This window comes from Procambarus clarkii, chromosome 46 (assembly GCF_040958095.1).
Source record: "Procambarus clarkii isolate CNS0578487 chromosome 46, FALCON_Pclarkii_2.0, whole genome shotgun sequence".
NCBI classification, from domain to species: Eukaryota; Metazoa; Arthropoda; class Malacostraca; order Decapoda; family Cambaridae; genus Procambarus; species Procambarus clarkii.
In genome coordinates this window covers 29,628,384-29,650,357 of record NC_091195.1, presented here as the reverse complement: position 1 = coordinate 29,650,357, position 21,974 = coordinate 29,628,384, and the positions used below count along the sequence as shown (strand labels likewise).

The following is a 21,974-nucleotide window of genomic DNA, read 5'->3' as shown; positions in this document are numbered from 1 at the left end:
ATATGTTTTAAAAAGTTGTTTTATGATCTCTGTGTGTAAAGTCGCAACCTGAGGAAGTTTTAATATCACTACCCCTGACGACACTATATTTGATCATATTTCCTGTTTTGTGTTCGAACAATGTTGCAGCTACTTTTATGTTGCCGGCATTCTATTCCAATAATTAGGATACAAATCATATAATATTGCGATAAAACGATAAAAACGTTTATTAAAAGTTATTTTATGTTGAATTATTACCGTTCAGGGTGTGCCGTTGACGCATGCGCACTGATGTAGCTGAAGGCAGGCGTCATAATATATCCGGGGCTGAAGACAGACACGACTCAGAATATCTCAGGAGCTGCGCGTCAACTGGTATGTGCACCCATATTCACAGTATCATATTCTCACCTTTTGACATATTATTTTATATTCATGTATTGTATGTAGATAGTGATCATGTGTAATTTAGTTTGAGGAAATATAAACAGTTTTGTTTATAACATTGTGTGTTGTTGGTAATTGGAGCCACGAACGACTGACTCGGTGTGACAGTATTTATCTCTATTTCTCAGTACATATGTCTGGTGACCTTATATTATTTATATATCTTTCATTATTATGCACCCCATACTCACCCCGTTGGCGGTGGTAGAAAGGTTTACAGAGGGGCATAATAGGTACAGGAACTGAACCCCATAGTTCGTTTAGCTAAGCAAGTGACAATCTTTTGATGCTAGTTACACAATTGTTATTGTTACATACACATGTACATATATGTACATTCATGTACACATATACATATACATATCAATAATCTTTTTATATCACAAGTGATTCAACAAAAAGCTCACAACAGTCACTATACAAGGCACTTTACATCTATGGTGAGTCACACAATTACTAGTCTTGCTCCACACCCACCCAACTGGGCGGCAGCTTTACAGTCATGTGCTCCACACCCACCCAACTGGGCGGCAGCTTTACAGTCATGTGCTCCACACCCACCCAACTGGGCGGCAGCTTTACAGTCATGTGCAGGCTGTAACCTACAGTAAGAAAATTTTGGATACTTAGCTATGATTCCTGGCAGTACACAATTATGAATGAATTACTTACACATTCTTGGACTCCGTTGATGGTGTTATCTTCGAATTCCGCGATTTTTTCACATTCCATTATATAATGACGCAAAGTAAGTGAATAGTTCTGCTGATAGAGTTTACAGTTAGTCAAATGTAAGTACATCAGCAGTTGTTGCAAACTCCCAGAGGTACTTGTCGCCGAGCCTAAGCCTAGCAGTGGTAACATCTAGAAGTCTGCTAAGCTTATTGGATGACCCATTGACGTGCAGTTCTTCTTGCATAATAGAATGATGATAGATGGAGCAACTGGGGTGAATTTTACTTTGCATCAAGTCTACGAGATTTTTTTGATGTACCCGGAATATTACTTCCCTCAGACTGTTCAAAGGCAGTCCTGGATGGTAATCAATTCTCTTTTTACGAGCAAAAGTTTTGGCTAACTCATCTGTTCTATCATGCATTCGGAGACCAGCATGGAAAGGAATCCACAGGAGACAAACTCTGACGCATCATTATTTCATTACATCTGTGTTTAGCTTCAGACACAAATACATCACGGTTACACCTTGGGGAGCTGAGGGCAGTCAAGGATGACAAGGAGTAACTTACAATTAGCGTGTCAACTTTGGACTCATATACGCGCTCGATTGCAAGGATTATGGCATTGGATTATGGATTATGGATTATGTTTGAAGAGTGGAGGCCCAGTTATTTATATGCGCTCCACACTCATAGGAGAATGAACAATCTCTCGCTGTCACAACAACTGCACTTCCAGCTGCACATAGGACTGTTGCAAGGAGCCACCAGTGTAAATAATTTGGGAAAGGATGTGGCTAGTGAGGAAGGGACTTCTCAACATGCAAATAAATGAGTGACTTCATTTAAGGTAATATGCAACAGAAAAGTATAATTTAAGGGGTGGAGACTTGGTGGGAACTCTGCACTCAAGACAGATGACATTAATGGGCTTGGTCGTCACTTTGTGGTGGAGATCAGGAATTCTTTTCCTGAGTGATGCAATGTTCCAACTGAGGGTGCGAAGCACAGTTGTATTGGGGAAGTTTGTGGAGAGATCCATATTTGATATGTAATCTATTAGTCTACAAGAGCTTTTATGTGTTTATATAATCTAGTGTCCCCTTGCTTTGCTTGGTATCACTCCTGGTATACCTCCTTGTTCAGTGATTTTTTGTCAAGTAAAATTACCTACTTTCTCGGCAAGGGGAGATGAATGAGCACCCTTCTATCAGTATTCTTCGTTTGTGAACCCATCAGAAATTATAAACTTCAATGTTAAAGTGGATCGTTTTGGGGGGAATATGAAGCACCAGGTAGACCATTGACACCATTAAAGAGCATATATATATATATATATATATATATATATATATATATATATATAATATATATATATATATATATATATATATATATATATATATATATATATATATATATATATATATATATATATATATATATATATATATATATATATATATACATATGAATGAAAACTCACACCCCAGAAGTGACTCGAACCCATACTCCCAGGAGCAACGCAACTGGTAACTACAGGGTGCCTTAATCCACTTGACCATCACGGCCATCAAAAGGAAGTGATAGCCGAGGCTATTTGAGCCACTTCCCCGACGGCAACTCGGATGGTAATCTTGGGCATAGCATTTCACCAAATCACCTCATTCTTTGGGGCACACGTGAGGAACACTAATGCGAACAAGCCTGAATGGTCCCCAGGACTATATGCGAATGAAAACTCACACCCCAGAAGTGACTCGAACCCATACTCCCAGGAGCAACGCAACTGGTAACTACAGGGCGCCTTAATCCACTTGACCATCACGGCCGTCAAAAGGAAGTGATAGCCGAGGCTATTTGAGCCACTTCCCCGACGGCAACTCGGATGGTAATCTTGGGCATAGCATTTCACCAAATCACCTCATTCTTTGGGGCACACGTGAGGAACACAAATGCGAACAAGCCTGAATGGTCCCCAGGACTATATGCGAATGAAAACTCACACCCCAGAAGTGACTCGAACCCATACTCCCAGGAGCAACGCAACTGGTAACTACAGGGCGCCTTAATCCGCTTGACCATCACGGCCGTCAAATAGCCTCGGCTATCACTTCCTTTTGACGGCCGTGATGGTCAAGCGGATTAAGGCGCCCTGTAGTTACCAGTTGCGTTGCTTCTGGGAGTATGGGTTCGAGTCACTTCTGGGGTGTGAGTTTTCATTCGCATATAGTCCTGGGGACCATTCAGGCTTGTTCGCATTAGTGTTCCTCACGTGTGCCCCAAAGAATGAGGTGATTTGGTGAAATGCTATGCCCAAGATTACCATCCGAGTTGCCGTCGGGGAAGTGGCTCAAATAGCCTCGGCTATCACTTCCTTTTGACGGCCGTGATGGTCAAGCGGATTAAGGCGCCCTGTAGTTACCAGTTGCGTTGCTTCTGGGAGTATGGGTTCGAGTCACTTCTGGGGTGTGAGTTTTCATTCGCATATAGTCCTGGGGACCATTCAGGCTTGTTCGCATTTGTGTTCCTCACGTGTGCCCCAAAGAATGAGGTGATTTGGTGAAATGCTATGCCCAAGATTACCATCCGAGTTGCCGTCGGGGAAGTGGCTCAAATAGCCTCGGCTATCACTTCCTTTTGACGGCCGTGATGGTCAAGCGGATTAAGGCGCCCTGTAGTTACCAGTTGCGTTGCTTCTGGGAGTATGGGTTCGAGTCACTTCTGGGGTGTGAGTTTTCATTCGCATATAGTCCTGGGGACCATTCAGGCTTGTTCGCATTTGTGTTCCTCACGTGTGCCCCAAAGAATGAGGTGATTTGGTGAAATGCTATGCCCAAGATTACCATCCGAGTTGCCGTCGGGGAAGTGGCTCAAATAGCCTCGGCTATCACTTCCTTTTGACGGCCGTGATGGTCAAGCGGATTAAGGCGCCCTGTAGTTACCAGTTGCGTTGCTTCTGGGAGTATGGGTTCGAGTCACTTCTGGGGTGTGAGTTTTCATTCATATATATATATATATATATATATATATATATATATATATATATATATATATATATATATATATATATATATATATATATATATATATATATATATATATATATATATATATATATTATTAAATATGACCGAAAAAGTGAGATTATTAATTCTAACACGAATTTTCTCAATGTTTCTTACATTTTTCTTCACTGTTGACGGTAACTGAAAAATCAATTCTCCAAAAGTCATTTTTATTTCTAGTCTGACGCAACACTTGAGCGCGTTTCGTAAAACTTAAGCCGCGATAGCAGGCGGCTAGATATCTGCGAGGCACTACACATTAAGAAGTCGACACCAGCAATCAACAGCCAATTAATGCACAACTATATTCTACCCACTTCAAGACTCCGCACCAATATAGAAGCATCAAGAAATATGGGCCAATATGCCCTTTGCAGTTACTTCCATTCTTCCCTTTAACTTACAAAATATTATACCAATTGTTTCATGTTCTGTCTTTTGTTGAAAGTTTGTTTTCACCTCATCCAAAACTGTTGTAACATATCACCTCACCCAAATGCGGGTATAAAAAATCAAAGATCTTTAAGCTCTGTTAAGTTATAGTTGTGTGTGTGTAAACTAAAGTCTTTGAAAATGTAATAAGTTTTACGAAACGCGCTCAAGTGTCGCGGCAGACTAGAAATAAAAATGAATTTTGAAGAATTGATTTTTCAGTTACCATCAACAGTGAAGAAAAATGTAAGAAACATTGAGAAAATTGTATCGAAAAATACGATACAATCCGTGTATGAAACAAAAATTCATAAAACTAGTCATTTATTTTCCACCCTTTTGTTAAATTTGGAGAATGCTCTTATAAAACCTACAACAAAGTGGAAAAACAATGTCGGAAGAACAAGCCACAGTATTAAGGAGGCATATCAACAAGAAAAGACGTAGGATCGAAGAAAACATGAACATTATCTCATGAGAGAGAAACAACCCTCCAGCCTTTGAAACAAACATCATAGAACAATAATATTAGCCTGAAGGAATCTGGCCCTGCCCGAACGCCTACAAACTCCTAGCAAACGAAAACACGAATGCTCCAAAGAAATGGCTGACAGGGCAGTAGAGGGAGAATAGTCTACTCCCTCAAAGGAAACTCGCCCTTAAATCGGCTATCGTTACAGGTTTATACAAATGTATAAATATTTGGCATATTGCTCATCAGGGTCTCTCTCCCATTTGGCATTTTCACCAGATGTGCCGGACATTAATGATAAAATGCCCAACTCTTTGTTACGTAGTCCTAGGCCTAGAGAAATGACTGTAATTTGTAATAATTAATCTGTAATTTGAAATCCATATAATGATTATGAAATTAGGATCATGAGTTTGCTAAAAAAATTCTCGAGGCCTGAATTTTACAATGAAAATTTTGTAGACATGATCTAAGCCTCTCATATGGGAACAGTCCCAGAATATGTAAACCCAAATATATCTGAACCATTGTTCCAAATGACCTAGAACTAATGTCAGGCTTTCTAGAATTAATCAGAGAAACTACTATGAATTTTGTAAAGCAAATGACGGCCAACTATATGATAATTGCTAAGGGGGGGCACATACTCAAGCCAGGTACGGCTATCGTGAAACAAGAATAGCAGAAATTGTATGGGAAGCATATAGAAGGAAATCAACACCAAAACATGAAAAAATCAAGAAATAATTTTCAGTAGGTCTACAGATTAAAGTTGGAGGAAAACCAACCCCCATACTCTGAGCATTATTCCCCACAGGAAAATGGCGTGCTGGGTAATGCAGAAATTGTAGGAGCAATTGAGAGCCCATAAATGGAAACTTCTTATATTTGGGGCGTATAAATCCCTTGAATTCCCTGCTATCAATACCAACGGAAGCGGGTTTTAATCGGCTGATCCAGACCAAACCGGAACCAGGAAAAAGGAACAAGCTCGCACAGCACCAAACTGAGGGAAACGGACAGACCCAACAGATAAAAAACTTGCAGTGCCCACGAGACAGAAAATAAGGTTGGAATTCACGAAACAAGCGACCGAATTCACCAAGAGACAAATCGACATGTGGTTGGAGATAACCCAACAAGATCAGAAATCGACCCAGATGGAGCCATGGGTGGCAACTGAAGGGAAATAGGAAACGAACTGTAACCAGGGACCAAAACACAGGAACCTGGATTACTGGAAAGGAAGGTATTACACCGCACACAAGGAAGAGAGGGCCGACGGCCTCGAAGAGGTCAAGAAGGCACCGACAGATGAAGAACACAAGGACAAACAAGAGGAAGCTTGAGAAATAAGAACTGCAGGAGAGAATACTGTCCAGTAAAGAACGAAGGAACATAAAAGTGGAACTGGAAAGAAACTAATAGATGAAAACAAGAAACTTATACTATCGGAGATACCACTCTCACAAATAGAAGACAAAGTTTTGGCAAAGGGTCTGACATTCATGAGAGGTCCACCGAGTTTCACCAGGAACATAAGTACCCATGCCTCTTTCCGTTACTCCTTACTTTCGCCTTTTTCTTCACCTAACTGTGTATGTATCCTTCCATCAGGAAGAAGACTTTATTAAATTTCAGCAGGTTTATAGAAAGGAAAGTGAACCTAGCTGCTGTGGAGAGCTACTAATTAGAAAGCTGTGGAGAGCTACTGACTCCCATACAGCTAAAAAACAGTAAACAGAACCCTTTCCGTGATGGCTGAAATTTTAATGCATACAGCTTTTGAGGACTTAAGAAAAACTACTCTCCCGCCTCACTATTTTATTACAGGTACATTGATGACATCATCGGTGTAATGACTGGAGGAACAACGGCAGTCCAAGTATTCCTCCGATGGCCAAATGACGTCTAACCATACCTAAAATTTGCTAGTGAGACCCACGCCGAAACTCTACGATTTTTGGCCATCTGTGTGTAACGTACGATTATGTTACGTTGTTGAGTAGATTAGATACACAGTATTTAATGGGTTTTCATATTTATTTAGTAGACTTGGATACAGCAGTGTCGTAGACGATGAGACGGAGCTTGGAGCAGAGTAGAGAGCTGAATGAGGCTGGAGTCGTGGAGCTCTATGTGAGAGTGTTGTAGCTCGATGTGGTCCTAGTCTGCTGTCTGTTCTGTGTCGAAGCTGTAGCGTCTTGGAGACGATTAGAACTGCCTACGCCGAGTGCTGCATTCTTGACTGTGGAAATTGTACCGTTTGCTATTCTGATTGATTGATAAAGATTAAGCCACACAAGAAGTGGTACGGGCATGAATAGCCCGTAAGATTTGCTATTCGATTGATTGATTGATGAAGATTAAGCCACCCAAAAGGTGGCACGGGCATGAATAGCCCGTAAGTGGTGACCCTTTGAAGCCATTACCAGTATCATTAGCTGATACTTCAGATCTGTGGAGGTTCGACTGCACCCTACGGAGAGGTCGTGACCTCTGAGTTTGCTATTCGATTGATTGATTGATGAAGATTAAGCCATTATTGATGAAGTTTATAGCTTGTGTAGTTAGTGCTAATTAGTTACACCATTAAGATGATGAGATAATGGAGGGAGTATAAGGTTTACTCGCCACATGTGTATGCACAAATGAAAGAATATACCTACAGTCGAAGGGGTTCTACAAGAACTCCAATCTACATTCGCGTCTTCTATATTCGTCCTGTCATCAGGCTCCTTGACAAAATCCCTTCAATAATCTTAGTGAATCAGGATAAAAAGGATTACATGCCAGAATAATAACCATGATGGAGCATTGGAAGATTTGTGGAGATATTTTAGTAACTGTGGATACCTTGAAACTAGACTCCAGAACTCTGCTAGGAAGCTTTCGACAGTTAATATGTAGGATCTGCTCAGAAAAACATGGTGCCGAATACCTACTTCAAGAATGGTTCTACCTACCCTCTATATTCCCTCATTAACGAAAACTCTTAAGAATAATATCAACGATTTATTGACCTGGATGATAAAGACTTTTGCTGAATACCCAGTATAGGAATTCTTTCCTGTCGACCCCCCCTAGTGCTGACCTGTAAGAGGGGGAAATCTCTAAGTGACACACTAGTCAATGCAAGTTTCCCAGTCAATCTCCTGTAGGTTCAAAACGGGAGAAATAAAAAATAATGAGTCCCCGAGGATACAGAAGTTACGAGTATACAAGATGCCTGACTTTACCCTTTTCTGTATTTTCATTGAGTAGCAAGAGTTCCTTAGACTCCCAACACTGTAACACTGCAGGCGATGAGTCACAATAACGTGGCTAAATTATGTTGACCAGACCACACACTAGAAGGTGAAGGGACGACGACGTTTCGGTCCGTCCTGGACCATTCTCAATCTACTTGAGAATGGTCCAGGACGAACCGAAACGTCGTCGTCCCTTCACCTTCTAGTGTGTGGTCTGGTCAACTGTAACACTGCTTCTTATTCATCAGTTGCACATCTCCTATCATCAAATGTAATGTTTTTCTTTCCTATTTTTCTAGCTGTTTTACATTAACTTTTGTGACAATATTTTCCGCTATAGAGGGTTGATGTCTGTCATCACTAGTGGACAGTTCATTTTGCTGACACTGTTCCAATCATTACTACTTCATCCTCTTTCTTGCTTTCTTCCTTCACTTCACCCCATCTACCTGACATAGTTAAATTTTCAAGGGCCTCGATTCCCCTTAACTAATTTTTGAGATATTCCAAAATTTGTGTACCAACCTCAGAGTTCACGAAGTCGTCCTGCATTTTATAACCAGGAAAGATAAGTTATATGCCTTCATTTTCTACTGCCACTAGGTTAGCCAATCGTCGCCGTTCCTTTCTCCCAAGCATTGTCCATTGTGTCTACCGCTGTCTCTCCACTGTTTCTGCCTTGTTCCTGAGGTATGATCGTTCCTCTCTCCGAAGCTTCTTCGATCCTACTTGTGGGTACCAGCTTGGACTCTCTCAGATGGGGCTTCATGAAACACAGAGAGAGGAACCAGCATTGTAGGTGTCTCCGACAATTTCAACAAGATGACAAAAATTTTTCTCCTTTCTCAATCTTGGCTCTAAACTCTAGCGAATCACGTTTGATTCCACAGTACCAACGTCTGGGATCAAACTATCATATCCAAGACATATGTCACCAAGGAGAACACTTAATACATAGTATGTCTTACACAGTATACATACCCACTTTCCTGTAGCCAAGTCCTTGCATAAAAAGTTTATCTTGAGCCTCGCCCTTGAACAGAAACCAAACTATCTGGCTTGGTTTTTCACAAATCACAACATGCCTCTTTGCACACATGACACTTTCATTGTTGAGTTGAAGATATTCCGTGTCCAGTTATGTTGGATACTTGAACACAATGATCTTTGTGTGGGTTACTCCTATTTCAAGAATAACCAAAAACATGTTCTTAAAGCCATTAGATGTAGGGTATTCAACTGCTTAAAAAATAAAAAAATAAAAAATAAAATAAAATAAAATAAAATGTTTATTTAGGTAAGGTACATACATACATACAATAAATTTTTACAAAGATTGGTTGACTTATAGGTAGAGCTAGTACATACAATGCCTAAAGCCACTATTACGCAAAGCGTTTCGAGCATGATAAACTTAAATGACAAGCTTAATACTAATTGAGCATAATGAGTAGAATGAAAACAAGAAATGAAAACATAGCTGAAAAAGCAGCACAAATACAATTATGTCGACAAACAGCGCTCTTTAAAAAAAAACCAGACATTGGTTGACAATAGAAGGGTAAGGTAGGTTACAGGGAATTTATTAGGTATAGCTTCGTTTTTATCTTAAACTGGTTGAGAGAGGTACAGTCTTTAACATGGTTGGGAAGGTCATTCCACATTCTGGGCCCCTTGATTTGTAGAGCATTTCTAGTTTGATTAAGTCGTACTCTAGGAATATCAAAACTGTATTTATTTCTGGTGTGGTGCTCATGGGTTCTGTTACAACCTTCTATGAATCTTTTGAGATCAGGATTGGCATTATAGTTTAGCGTTTTATATATGTATAATACACATGAGAGAATGTGCAGTGACTTAATGTCTAACATATTCAGAGATTTGAGTAGGGGTACCGAGTGATGTCTGGGGCCAGAGTTGGATATTGTCCTAATAGCAGCTTTGTGTTGAGTAATTAGAGGACGTAAGTGATTTTGGGTAGTAGAGCCCCAAGCACAAATACCATAGTTGAGATATGGATATATAAGGGAGTAATAGAGAGTCACCAGGGCAGGGCGTGGTACATAATATCTGATCTTAGAAAGAATGCCCACAGTTTTTGAAACTTTTTTTGATATATTTAGAATGTGTCCCTGGAAATTCAGCTTTTGGTCAATGAGAATGCCAAGGAATTTGCCATCTAATTTGTTACAAATTTGGGTATTGTTTATTTTGAGATTTATTTGATTAGAGGATTTATTGCCAAACAGAATATAGAAAGTTTTGTCAATGTTAAGGGTGAGTTTGTTGGCAGTTAGCCAAAGATGGACTTTATTTAGCTCAGTATTTACTGTGGCATTTAGAGCAAGGGGGTCAGGACTGGAGTAAATGAAGGTTGTGTCGTCAGCAAATAGAATTGGTTTGAGGTGTTGGGAGGCATTTGGAAGGTCATTAATGTAGATGAGAAAGAGGAGAGGGCCAAGTATGCTGCCCTGAGGAACACCAATGTTGATGGGTAGGGTGGGAGAAATTGTATTATTCACAGAAACATATTGGAGCCTGTCAGTAAGGTAGGATTTCAGGTATTGTAGGGAGTGTCCTCTGACTCCATAATGATGTAATTTAAGAAGAAGGTTTTGGTGGTTGACAGTATCAAAAGCTTTACGCAGGTCCACAAATAACCCAACAGGGAACTCATTTTTATCAAGAGCTGTATGAATCGAGTTAAGCATACTTAAGTGCATCGTTAGTGCTTTTTTGGGTCTGAAGCCATATTGGCAAGGGCTAAGTATATTGAGTTTGGCTAGATATGAGTAAAGCTGCTTATAGATTAGTTTTTCAAAATTTTTGACAAGTTTGGCAGGATTGATATAGGTCTGTAGTTGTTAACATCTGTGAGATCACCACATTTGTGGACAGGCGTTACTCTCGCTTTTTTAGAATATCTGGTAAGGTTTGGAGTTCAAGTGACTTGTTGAAGAGCAAAGCAATAGCAAGGGCTAAAGATCTGGAGGCTTTTTTTGTAAATTAAAGTTGGTATCTCCTCAAGGGCACCAGACTTGGTTTTAAGGGAAAGGATTATCTCATTGACGTCAGTGGAATTAATAGGCTTTAGGTACAGAGACTGTGGATAGTTACCTGTAAGATAGTCCTTAATGTCAGTACTGGAAGATGGAATATCATTTGCAAGGGATGAACCAATGGAAGAGAAGAACCTATTGAACTCAATAGCAGAATCAGAGGCTGAAAGCTGACCATCGTTATTAGACAGGAGAGTCGGTTTGTTATTTAAAGACTTCTTTGATCCCAATATTTGTGAAATTGTGCTCCAAGTTTGTTTAATGTTGCTCTTTAATTGGGTAAATTTATCTTCGTAGTATTTAGTTTTGGCTCGTCTAATTATCTTAGATAGCAATAATGAGTAATTCTTTGAGAATTCTTTGGAGACAATTCCTAACCTATACTTCTTCATCTGCCCCAGCTAGTATGTCGGGTTGTGAACGCCCGCCTTCAATAGTGGATCGAGCTCACCAAATTCCATCACCAACTGAACTGTTAACTTCAACTTCTGATGAAAATTCATTCAATATAAAAAAAGAAATAACAACCGCTTCCTAAATCTGTCTCTTATGCCTTATCTGGTCTTCTTGCATCTGTCTGGTGAAATGATCGTTTAGAGATTGATGAAAAGTTTGTGACCCTTCTTGAGGTTATCTTCAGATGATTTCGGGGCATAGCGTCCCCGCTGCTCGGTCCTCGACCAGGCCTCCTCTTTTTTTATACATCCCCAGGAAGATCCCCAGGAAGCAGCTCGTAGCAGCTGTATTAGCCTTAATCGTCGCCGTTCCTTTCTCCCAAGCATTGTCCATAGGGTCTACCGTTGTCTCTCCACTGTTTCTGCCTTGTTCCTGATAGGTACCTCCAGATACCTATTTACTGTTAGGTGAACAGAGGCATCAGGTTGAAAGAAACTCTGCTCATTTGTTTCGCCTCCACCGGGGATCGAACCCGGAACCTTAGGACTACGAATTCCGAGCGCTGTCCACTCAGCTGTTTGGCCCCTTTTCGAATAACCTTAGTCCCATCTGGTGGTGATTACTGGTATTTATTGATCGTTTGTCGTTCCAATTACTTTCAGTATCACTTCGTAAACTTCTGTGCATATTTTTTTTTTAGATATATACAAGAGTTGTTACATTCTTGTACAGCCACTAGTACGCGTAGCGTTTTGGGCAAGTCCTTAATCCTATGGTCCCTGGAATACGATCCCCGCCGCGAAGAATCGTTTTTTCATCCAAGTACACATTTTACTGTTGCGTTAAACAGAGGCTACAGTTAAGGAATTGGCGCCCAGTAAATCCTCCCCGGCCAGGATACGAACCCATGACATAGCGCTCGCGGAACGCCAGGCGAGTGTCTTACAACTACACCACGGAGACTGCTAAAAGTATCTAAAAGTATTCTTCCGATTTTTCTTGGCCATTAGTACATAAAAAAGCCTCGAATCGTCTTGTTTGTCATTCTCTGAGTCAGATTTTGCAGGCATGGAACAGGTTCACCTGTCCCTCAGGAAAACCACCACTGCCATTTGCTGATAAGGAATGGCAACGGGGTCTGTGCACGGGACCAAACGATCCCGTGCTCCAACATGCTCCAGAAATGCTCAAACACTCTTTCGTTTGCCACCAAGGTCGGGATAGAACTTCGAAGAGACTCCTCCTTCATGTTACGGGTCCACACTTGGCTTTATAAGTGATGAAGGGCTGTGCTATACCTCTTGGGCACCTGGTGTAGTGGTGATGGATGAAGGTGATGTTAGAGGAAGGTGGTGAAGGTGTGGAGGTGTTGGAGGAAGCTAGGTGTGGTGGTGTTGGAGGAAGGTGTTGTAGTGTTGGAGGAAGGTGTGGTAGTGTTGGAGGAAGGTGTGGTAGTGTTGGAGGAAGGTGTGGTAGTGTTGGAGGAAGGTGTGGTAGTGTTGGAGGAAGCTACGTGTGGTGGTGTTGGAGGAAGCTACGTGTGGTGGTGTTGGAGGAAGGTGTGGTGGTGTTGGAGGAAGGTGTTGTAGTGTTGGAGGAAGGTGTGGTAGTGTTGGAGGAAGGTGTGGTAGTGTTGGAGGAAGGTGTGGTAGTGTTGGAGGAAGGTGTGGTAGTGTTGGAGGAAGCTACGTGTGGTGGTGTTGGAGGAAGCTACGTGTGGTGGTGTTGGAGGAAGGTGTGGTGGTGTTGGAGGAAGGTAGTGTTGGAGGAAGGTGTTGGAGGAAGCTAGGTGTGGTGGGGTTGGAGGAAGGTGTGGTAGTGTTGGAGGAAGGTGTGGAGGTGTTGGAGGAAGCTACGTGTGGTGGTGTTGGAGGAAGGTGTGGTAGTGTTGGAGGAAGGTGTGGAGGTGTTGGAGGAAGGTAGTGTTGGAGGAAGGTGTGGTGCTGTTGGAGGAAGGTGTGGTAGTGTTGGAGGAAGGTGTGGTGGTGTTGGAGGAAGCTGCGTGTGGTGGTGTTGGAGGAAGGTGTGGCAGTGTTGGAGGAAAGTGTGGTGGTGTTGGAGGAAGGTGTGGTAGTGTTGGAGGAAGGTGTGGAGGTGTTGGAGGAAGCTACGTGTGGTGGTGTTGGAGGAAGGTGTGGAAGTGTTGGAGGAAGGTGTGGTGGTGTTGGAAGAAGGTGTGGTAGTGTTGGAGGAAGGTGTGGTGGTGTTGGAGGAAGGTGTGGTGGTGTTGGAGGAAGGTAGTGTTGGAGGAAGGTGTGGTGGTGTTGGAGGAAGGTAGAGTTGGAGGAAGGTGGTGTTTGAGGAAGACCCCTCACCTCACCTCGCCTTGCCTCCACCACCCCTACTGCCACTCCCTCCCCTCCTCCTCCACCACCCCTACTGCCACTCCCTCCCCTCCTCCTCCACCACCACTACTACTGCCTCTCCCTCCCCTCCTCCTCCACCACCACTACATCCTCTTCCTCCCCTCCTCCTCCTCCTCCACCACCACTACTGCCTCTCCCTCTTCTCCTCCTCCACCACCACCACTACTGCCTCTCCCTCCCCTCCTCCTCCTCCACCACCACTACTGCCTCTTCCTTCCCTCCTCCTCCTCCACCACTACTGCCTCTCCCTCCCCTCCTCCTCCTCCACCACCACTACTACTGCCTCTCCCTCCCCTCCTCCTCCACCACCACCACCACTACTGCCTCTCCCTCCCCCCCCCTCCTCCTCCACCACCACTGCCTCTCCCTCCCCTCCTCCTCCACCACCACTACTACTGCCACTCCCACCTCCTCCTCCTCCACCACCACTACTGCCTCTCCCTCCCCTCCTCCTCCTCCACCACCACTACTGCCTCTCCCTCCCCTCCTCCTCCTCCACTACCACTACTGCCTCTCCCTCCCCTCCTCCTCCACCACCACTACTGCCTCTTCCTTCCCTCCTCCTCCTCCACCACTACTGCCTCTCCCTCCCCTCCTCCTCCTCCACCACCACCACTACTGCCTCTCCCTCCCCCCCTCCTCCTCCACCACCACTGCCTCTCCCTCCCCCCCCTCCTCCTCCACCACTACTGCCTCTCCCTCCCCTCCTCCTCCTCCACTACCACTACTGCCTCTCCCTTCCCTCCTCCTCCATTACTACTACTACTGCCTCTCCCTCCCCTCCTCTTCCACCACTACCACTACTGCCTCTCCCTCCCCCCCTCCTCCTCCACCACTACTGCCTCTCCCTCCCCTCCTCCTCCTCCACCACAACCACTACTGCCTCTCCCTCCCCTCCTCCTCCACCACCACTACTACTGCCTCTCCCTCCCCTTCTCCTCCTCCACCACCACTACTGCCTCTCCCTCCCCTCCTCCTCCTCCACCACCACTACTACTGCCTCTCCCTCCCCTTCTCCTCCACCACCACTACTGCCTCTCCCTCCCCTTCTCCTCCTCCACCACCACTACTGCCTCTCCCTCCCCTCCTCCTCCTCCACCACCACTACTACTGCCTCTCCCTCCCCTCCTCCTCCTCCACCACCACTACTGCCTCTCCCTCCCCTCCTCCTCCACCACCACCACTACTGCCTCTCCCTCCCCTCCTCCTCCTCCACCACTACGGCCGCTCCCCCCCCCTCCTCCTCCTCCACCAACACTACTGCCTCTCCCTCCCCTCCTCCTCCACCACAACCACTACTGCCACTCTCCCCCCCTCCTCCTCCACCACCACTACTGCCTCTCCCTCCCCTCCTCCTCCTCCACCACCACTACTGCCTCTCCCTCCCCTCCTCCTCCTCCACCACCACTACTGCCTCTCCCTCCCCTCCTCCTCCTCCACCACCACTACTACTGCCTCTCCCTCCCCTCCTCCTCCACCACCACCACTACTGCCTCTCCCTCCCCCCCTCCTCCTCCACCACCACCACTACTGCCTCTCTCTCCCCTCCTCCTCCACCACCACTACTGGCTCTCCCTCCCCTCCTCCTCCTCCACCACCACTACTGCCTCTGCCTCCCCTCCTCCTCCTCCACCACTACTGCCTCTCCCTCCCCTCCTCCTCCACCACCACTACTACTGCCTCTCCCTCCCCTCCTCCTCCTCCACCACCACTACTACTGCCTCTCCCTCCCCTCCTCCTCCACCACCACCACTACTGCCTCTGTCTCCCCTCCTCCTCCTCCACCACCACTACTACTGCCTCTCCCTCCCCTCCTCCTCCACCACCACCACTACTGGCTCTCCTTCCCCTCCTCCTCCTCCACCACCACCACTACTGGCTCTCCCTCCCCTCCTCCTCCTCCACCACCACCACTACTGGCTCTCCCTCCCCTCCTCCTCCTCCACCACCACCACTACTGGCTCTCCCTCCCCTCCTCCTCCTCCACCACCACCACTACTGGCTCTCCCTCCCCTCCTCCTCCTCCACCACCACTACTACTGCCTCTCCCTCCCCTCCTCCTCCTCCACCACCACTACTGCCTCTCCCTCCCCTCCTCCTCCTCCACCACCACTACTGCCTCTCCCTCCCCTCCTCCTCCTCCACCACCACCACTACTGCCTCTCCCTCCCCTCCTCCTCCTCCACCACCACTACTGCCTCTGTCTCCCCTCCTCCTCCTCCGCCACTACTACTGCCACTCTCCCCTCCTCCTCCACCACCACCACTACTGCCTCTCCCTCCCCACCTCCTCCTCCACCACCACCACTACTGCCTCTCCCTCCCCTCCTCCTCCTCCACCACCACTACTGCCTCTGTCTCCCCTCCTCCTCCTCCGCCACTACTACTGCCACTCCCTCCCCTCCTCCTCCACCACCACTACTGCCTCTCCCTCCCCTCCTTCTCCTCCACCACCACTACTACCTCTGTCTCCCCTCCTCCTCCTCCACCACCACTACTGCCTCTCCCTCCCCTCCTCCTCCTCCACCACTACTACTGCCACTCCCTCCCCCCCTCCTCCTCCACCATCACCACTACTGCCTCTCCCTCCACTCCCTCTCCTCCACCACCACCACTACTGCCTCTCCCTCCCCTCCTCCTCCTCCACCACCACCACTACTGCCTCTCCCTCCCCACCTCCTCCTCCACCACCACCACTACTGCATCTCCCTCCCCTCCTCCTCCTCCACCACCACTACTGCCTCTCCCTCCCCTCCTCCTCCTCCACCACCACTACTGCCTCTCCCTCCCCTCCTCCTCCTCCACCACCACTACTGCCTCTCCCTCCTCTCCTCCTCCTCCACCACCACTACTGCCTCTCCCTCCCCTCCTCCTCCTCCACCACCACTACTGCCTCTCCCTCCCCTCCTCCTCCTCCACCACCACTACTGCCTCTCCCTCCCCTCCTCCTCCTCCACCACCACTACTGCCTCTCCCTCCCCTCCTCCTCCTCCACCACCACTACTGCCTCTCCCTCCCCTCCTCCTCCTCCACCACCACCACTACTGCCTCTCCCTCCCCTCCTACTCCTCCTCCACCACCACTACTGCCTCTCCCTCCCCTCCTCCTCCTCCACCACCACTACTGCCTCTCCCTCCCCTCCTCCTCCTCCACCACCACTACTGCCTCTCCCTCCCCTCCTCCTCCTCTACCACCACTACTGCCTCTCCCTCCCCTCCTCCTCCTCCTCCACCACCACTACTGCCTCTCCTTCCCCCCCTCCTCCTCCACCACCACCACTACTGCCTCTGCCTCCCCTCCTCCTCCTCCGCCACTACTACTGCCTCTCTCTCCCCTCCTCCTTCTCCTCCACCACTACTACTGCCTCTCCCTCCCCTCCTCCTCCACCACCACTACTACTGCCACTCCCCCCTCCTCCTCCACCACCACCACTACTGCCTCTCCCTCCCCTCTTCCACCACAACTACTATTACTGCCTCTCCCTCTCCTCCTCCTCCTCCTCCACCACCACTACTGCCTCTCCCTCCCCTCCTCCACCACAACCACTACTTCTGCCTCTCCCTCCCCTCCTCCTCCACCACCACCACCACTACTGCCTCTCCCTCCCCTCCTCCTCCTCCACCACCACTACTGCCTCTGTCTCCCCTCCTCCTCCTCCGCCACTACTACTGCCACTCTCCCCTCCTCCTCCACCACCACCACTACTGCCTCTCCCTCCCCTCCTCCTCCTCCACCACCACTACTGCCTCTGTCTCCCCTCCTCCTCCTCCGCCACTACTTCTGCCACTCCCTCCCCTCCTCCTCCACCACCACTACTGCCTCTCCCTCCCCTCCTCCTCCTCCACCACCACTACTGCCTCTGTCTCCCCTCCTCCTCCACCACCACCACTACTGCCTCTCCCTCCCCTCCTCCTCCTCCACCACTACTACTGCCACTCCCTCCCCCCCTCCTCCTCCACCATCACCACTACTGCCTCTCCCTAAACTCCCCCTCCTCCACCACCACCACTACTGCCTCTCCCTCCCCTCCTCCTCCTCCACCACCACCACTACTGCCTCTCCCTCCCCACCTCCTCCTCCACCACCACCACTACTGCATCTCCCTCCCCTCCTCCTCCTCCACCACCACTACTGCCTCTCCCTCCCCTCCTCCTCCTCCACCACCACTACTGCCTCTCCCTCCCCTCCTCCTCCTCCACCACCACTACTGCCTCTCCCTCCCCTCCTCCTCTTCCACCACCACTACTGCCTCTCCCTCCCCTCCTCCTCCTCCACCACCACTACTGCCTCTCCCTCCCCTCCTCCTCCTCCACCACCACTACTGCCTCTCCCTCCCCTCCTCCTCCTCCACCACCACTACTGCCTCTCCCTCCCCTCCTCCTCCTCCACCACCACTACTGCCTCTCCCTCCCTTCCTCCTCCTCCACCACCACCACTACTGCCTCTCCCTCCCCTCCTCCTCCTCCACCACCACTACTGCCTCTCCCTCCCCTCCTCCTCCTCCACCACCACTACTGCCTCTCCCTCCCCTCCTCCTCCACCACCACTACTACTGCCACTCCCTCCCCCCCTCCTCCTCCACCACCACCACTACTGCCTCTGCCTCCCCTCCTCCTCCTCCACCACCACTACTGCCTCTGCCTCCCCTCCTCCTCCTCCACCACCACTACTGCCTCTCCCTCCCCTCCTCCTCCTCCACCACCACTACTGCCTCTCCCTCCCCTCCTCCTCCTCCACCACCACTACTGCCTCTCCCGCCCCTCCTCCTCCTCCACCACCACTACTGCCTCTCCCTCCCCTCCTCCTCCTCCACCACCACTACTGCCACTCCCTCCCCTCCTCCTCCTCCACCACCACCACTACTGCCTCTCCCTCCCCTCCTCCTCCGCCACCACCACTACTGCCTCTGCCTCCCCTCCTCCTTCTCCTCCACCACTACTACTGCCTCTCCCTCCCCTCCTCCTCCACCACCACTACTACTGCCACTCCCTCCCCCCCTCCTCCTCCACCACAACCACTAGCACTGCCTCTCCCTCCCCTCCTCCTCCACCACCACCACTACTGCCTCTCCCTCCCCTCCTCCACCACAACCACTACTACTGCCACTCCCTCCCCTCCTCCTCCTCTACCACCACTACTGCCTCTCCCTCCCCTCCTCCTCCTCCTCCACCACCACTACTGCCTCTCCTTCCCCCCCTCCTCCTCCACCACCACCACTACTGCCTCTGCCTCCCCTCCTCCTCCTCCGCCACTACTACTGCCTCTCTCTCCCCTCCTCCTTCTCCTCCACCACTACTACTGCCTCTCCCTCCCCTCCTCCTCCACCACCACTACTACTGCCACTCCCCCCTCCTCCTCCACCACCACCACTACTGCCTCTCCCTCCCCTCTTCCACCACAACTACTATTACTGCCTCTCCCTCTCCTCCTCCTCCTTCTCCACCACCACTACTGCCTCTCCCTCCCCTCCACCACAACCACTACTTCTGCCTCTCCCTCCCCTCCTCCACCACCACTACTACTGCCACTCCCCCCTCCTCCTCCACCACCACCACTACTGCCTCTCCCTCCCCTCCTCCACCACAACCACTACTACTGCCTCTCCCTCCCCTCCTCCTCCACCACTACTACTGCCTCTCCCACTCCTTCATCTCTCATTTTTGTTCAAGTAAATATTTTCGAAAACTTTCATGCAACTATGACGCAATATTTAAAATGTATAATTATGTATTTTACCTGTACACAAATTTAATATATAAACATGAAAACATCATTTTTTCTAATATATAAGAAAGCAAACAGTGTTATAAAAAGAAAATTTTAGCTAAATCATAAATAATTATAGTATAATCTTCAAATAATATATATGACAATAAAATATTTTAAGAATATTTCACACATCAGTCAAACAACATTTACAATTTGTATAAAGTACTAGTTGTACCCGGTCACGCGTTGCTGAGCCACAGCAACCCTCGAGCCACAGCAACCCTCGAGCCACAGCAACCCTCGAGCCACAGCAACCCTCGAGCCACAGCAACCCTCGAGCCACAGCAACCCTCGAGCCACAGCAACCCTCGAGCCACAGCAACCCTCGAGCCACAGCAACCCTCGAGCCACAGCAACCCTCGAGCCACAGCAACCCTCGAGCCACAGCAACCCTTGAGCCACAGCAACCCCTCGAGCCACAGCAACCCTCGAGCCACAGCAACCCTTGAGCCACAGCAACCCCTCGAGCCACAGCAACCCCTCGAGCCACAGCAACCCTCGAGCCACAGCAACCCTTGAGCCACAGCAACCCTCGAGCCACAGCAACCCTCGAGCCACAGCAACCCTCGAGCCACAGCAACCCTCGAGCCACAGCAACCCTCGAGCCACAGCAACCCTCGAGCCACAGCAACCCCTCGAGCCACAGCAACCCTCGAGCCACAGCAACCCTCGAGCCACAGCAACCCTCGAGCCACAGCAACCCTCGAGCCACAGCAACCCTCGAGCCACAGCAACCCTCGAGCCACAGCAACCCTCGAGCCACAGCAACCCTCGAGCCACAGCAACCCTCGAGCCACAGCATCCCCTCGAGCCACAGCAACCCTTGAGCCACAGCAACCCCTCGAGCCACAGCAACCCTTGAGCCACAGCAACCCCTCGAGCCACAGCAACCCTCGAGCCACAGCAACCCCTCGAGCCACAGCAACCCTCGAGCCACAGCAACCCCTCGAGCCACAGCAACCCTTGAGCCACAGCAACCCTCGAGACACAGCAACTCTCGAGCTACAGCAACCCCTCGAGCCACAGCAACCCCTCGAGCCACAGCAACCCTTGAGCCACAGCAACCATCGAGCCACAGCAACCCTCGAGCCACAGCAACCCCTCGAGCCACAGCAACCCCTCGAGCCACAGCAACCCTTGAGCCACAGCAACCCTTGAGCCACATCAACCCTCGAGCCACAGCAACCCTTGAGCCACAGCAACCCTCGAGCCACAGCAACCCCTCGAGCCACAGCAACCCTTGAGCCACAGCAACCCTCGAGCCACAGCAACCCTCGAGCCACAGCAACCCTCGAGCCACAGCAACCCCTCGAGCCACAGCAACCCTCGAGCCACAGCAACCCTCGAGCCACAGCAACCCTTGAGCCACAGCAACCCTCGAGCCACAGCAACCCCTCGAGCCACAGCAACCCTTGAGCCACAGCAACCCTCGAGCCACAGCAACCCTCGAGCCACAGCAACCCCTCGAGCCACAGCAACCCTCGAGCCACAGCAACCCTTGAGTCACAGCAACCCCTCGAGCCACAGCAACCCTCGAGCCACAGCAACCCTCGAGCCACAGCAACCCTCGAGCCACAGCAACCCTCGAGCCACAGCAACCCTCGAACCACAGCAACCCTCGAGCCACAGCAACCCTCGAGCCACAGCAACCCTCGAGCCACAGCAACCCTCGAGCCACAGCAACCCTTGAGCCACAGCAACCCCTCGAGCCACAGCAACCCTCGAGCCACAGCAACCCTCGAGCCACAGCAACCCTCGAGCCACAGCAACCCTCGAGCCACAGCAACCCCTCGAGCCACAGCAACCCTCGAGCCACAGCAACCCTCGAGCCACAGCAACCCCTCGAGCCACAGCAACCCTCGAGCCACAGCAACCCTCGAGCCACAGCAACCCTCGAGCCACAGCAACCCTCGAGCCACAGCAACCCTCGTCTGTCCCCGTGACCTCCCAACCATTTTCCACTCCACCGTCCCCTCATCCTCCTCACCATCCCTTGCTCCCCTGTCCCCTTGTCCTCCCCATCATTCTCCATGTCCACATCCCCTCTTCCTCCTCA

General features: G+C 49.1%; 1 protein-coding gene across 6 annotated transcripts in view; it reads left to right on the top strand.

Annotated features, from left to right (window-relative positions):
• Nucleotides 1-233: 233 nt before the first annotated feature.
• LOC123770550 (uncharacterized) overlaps nt 234-21,974 on the top strand; it is a 216,036-nt gene continuing 194,295 nt past the window's right edge. For 3 of the 6 annotated variants that reach the window (XR_011222200.1, XM_069301882.1, XM_069301883.1), the window contains exon 1: nt 235-357. The gene's annotated coding sequence lies outside the window, so the exon portion shown is untranslated. Of the gene's footprint in view, nt 358-21,974 lie in introns of all 6 variants that reach the window. The other 3 variants (XM_069301885.1, XM_069301884.1, XM_045762562.2) reach the window with 2 other exon arrangements.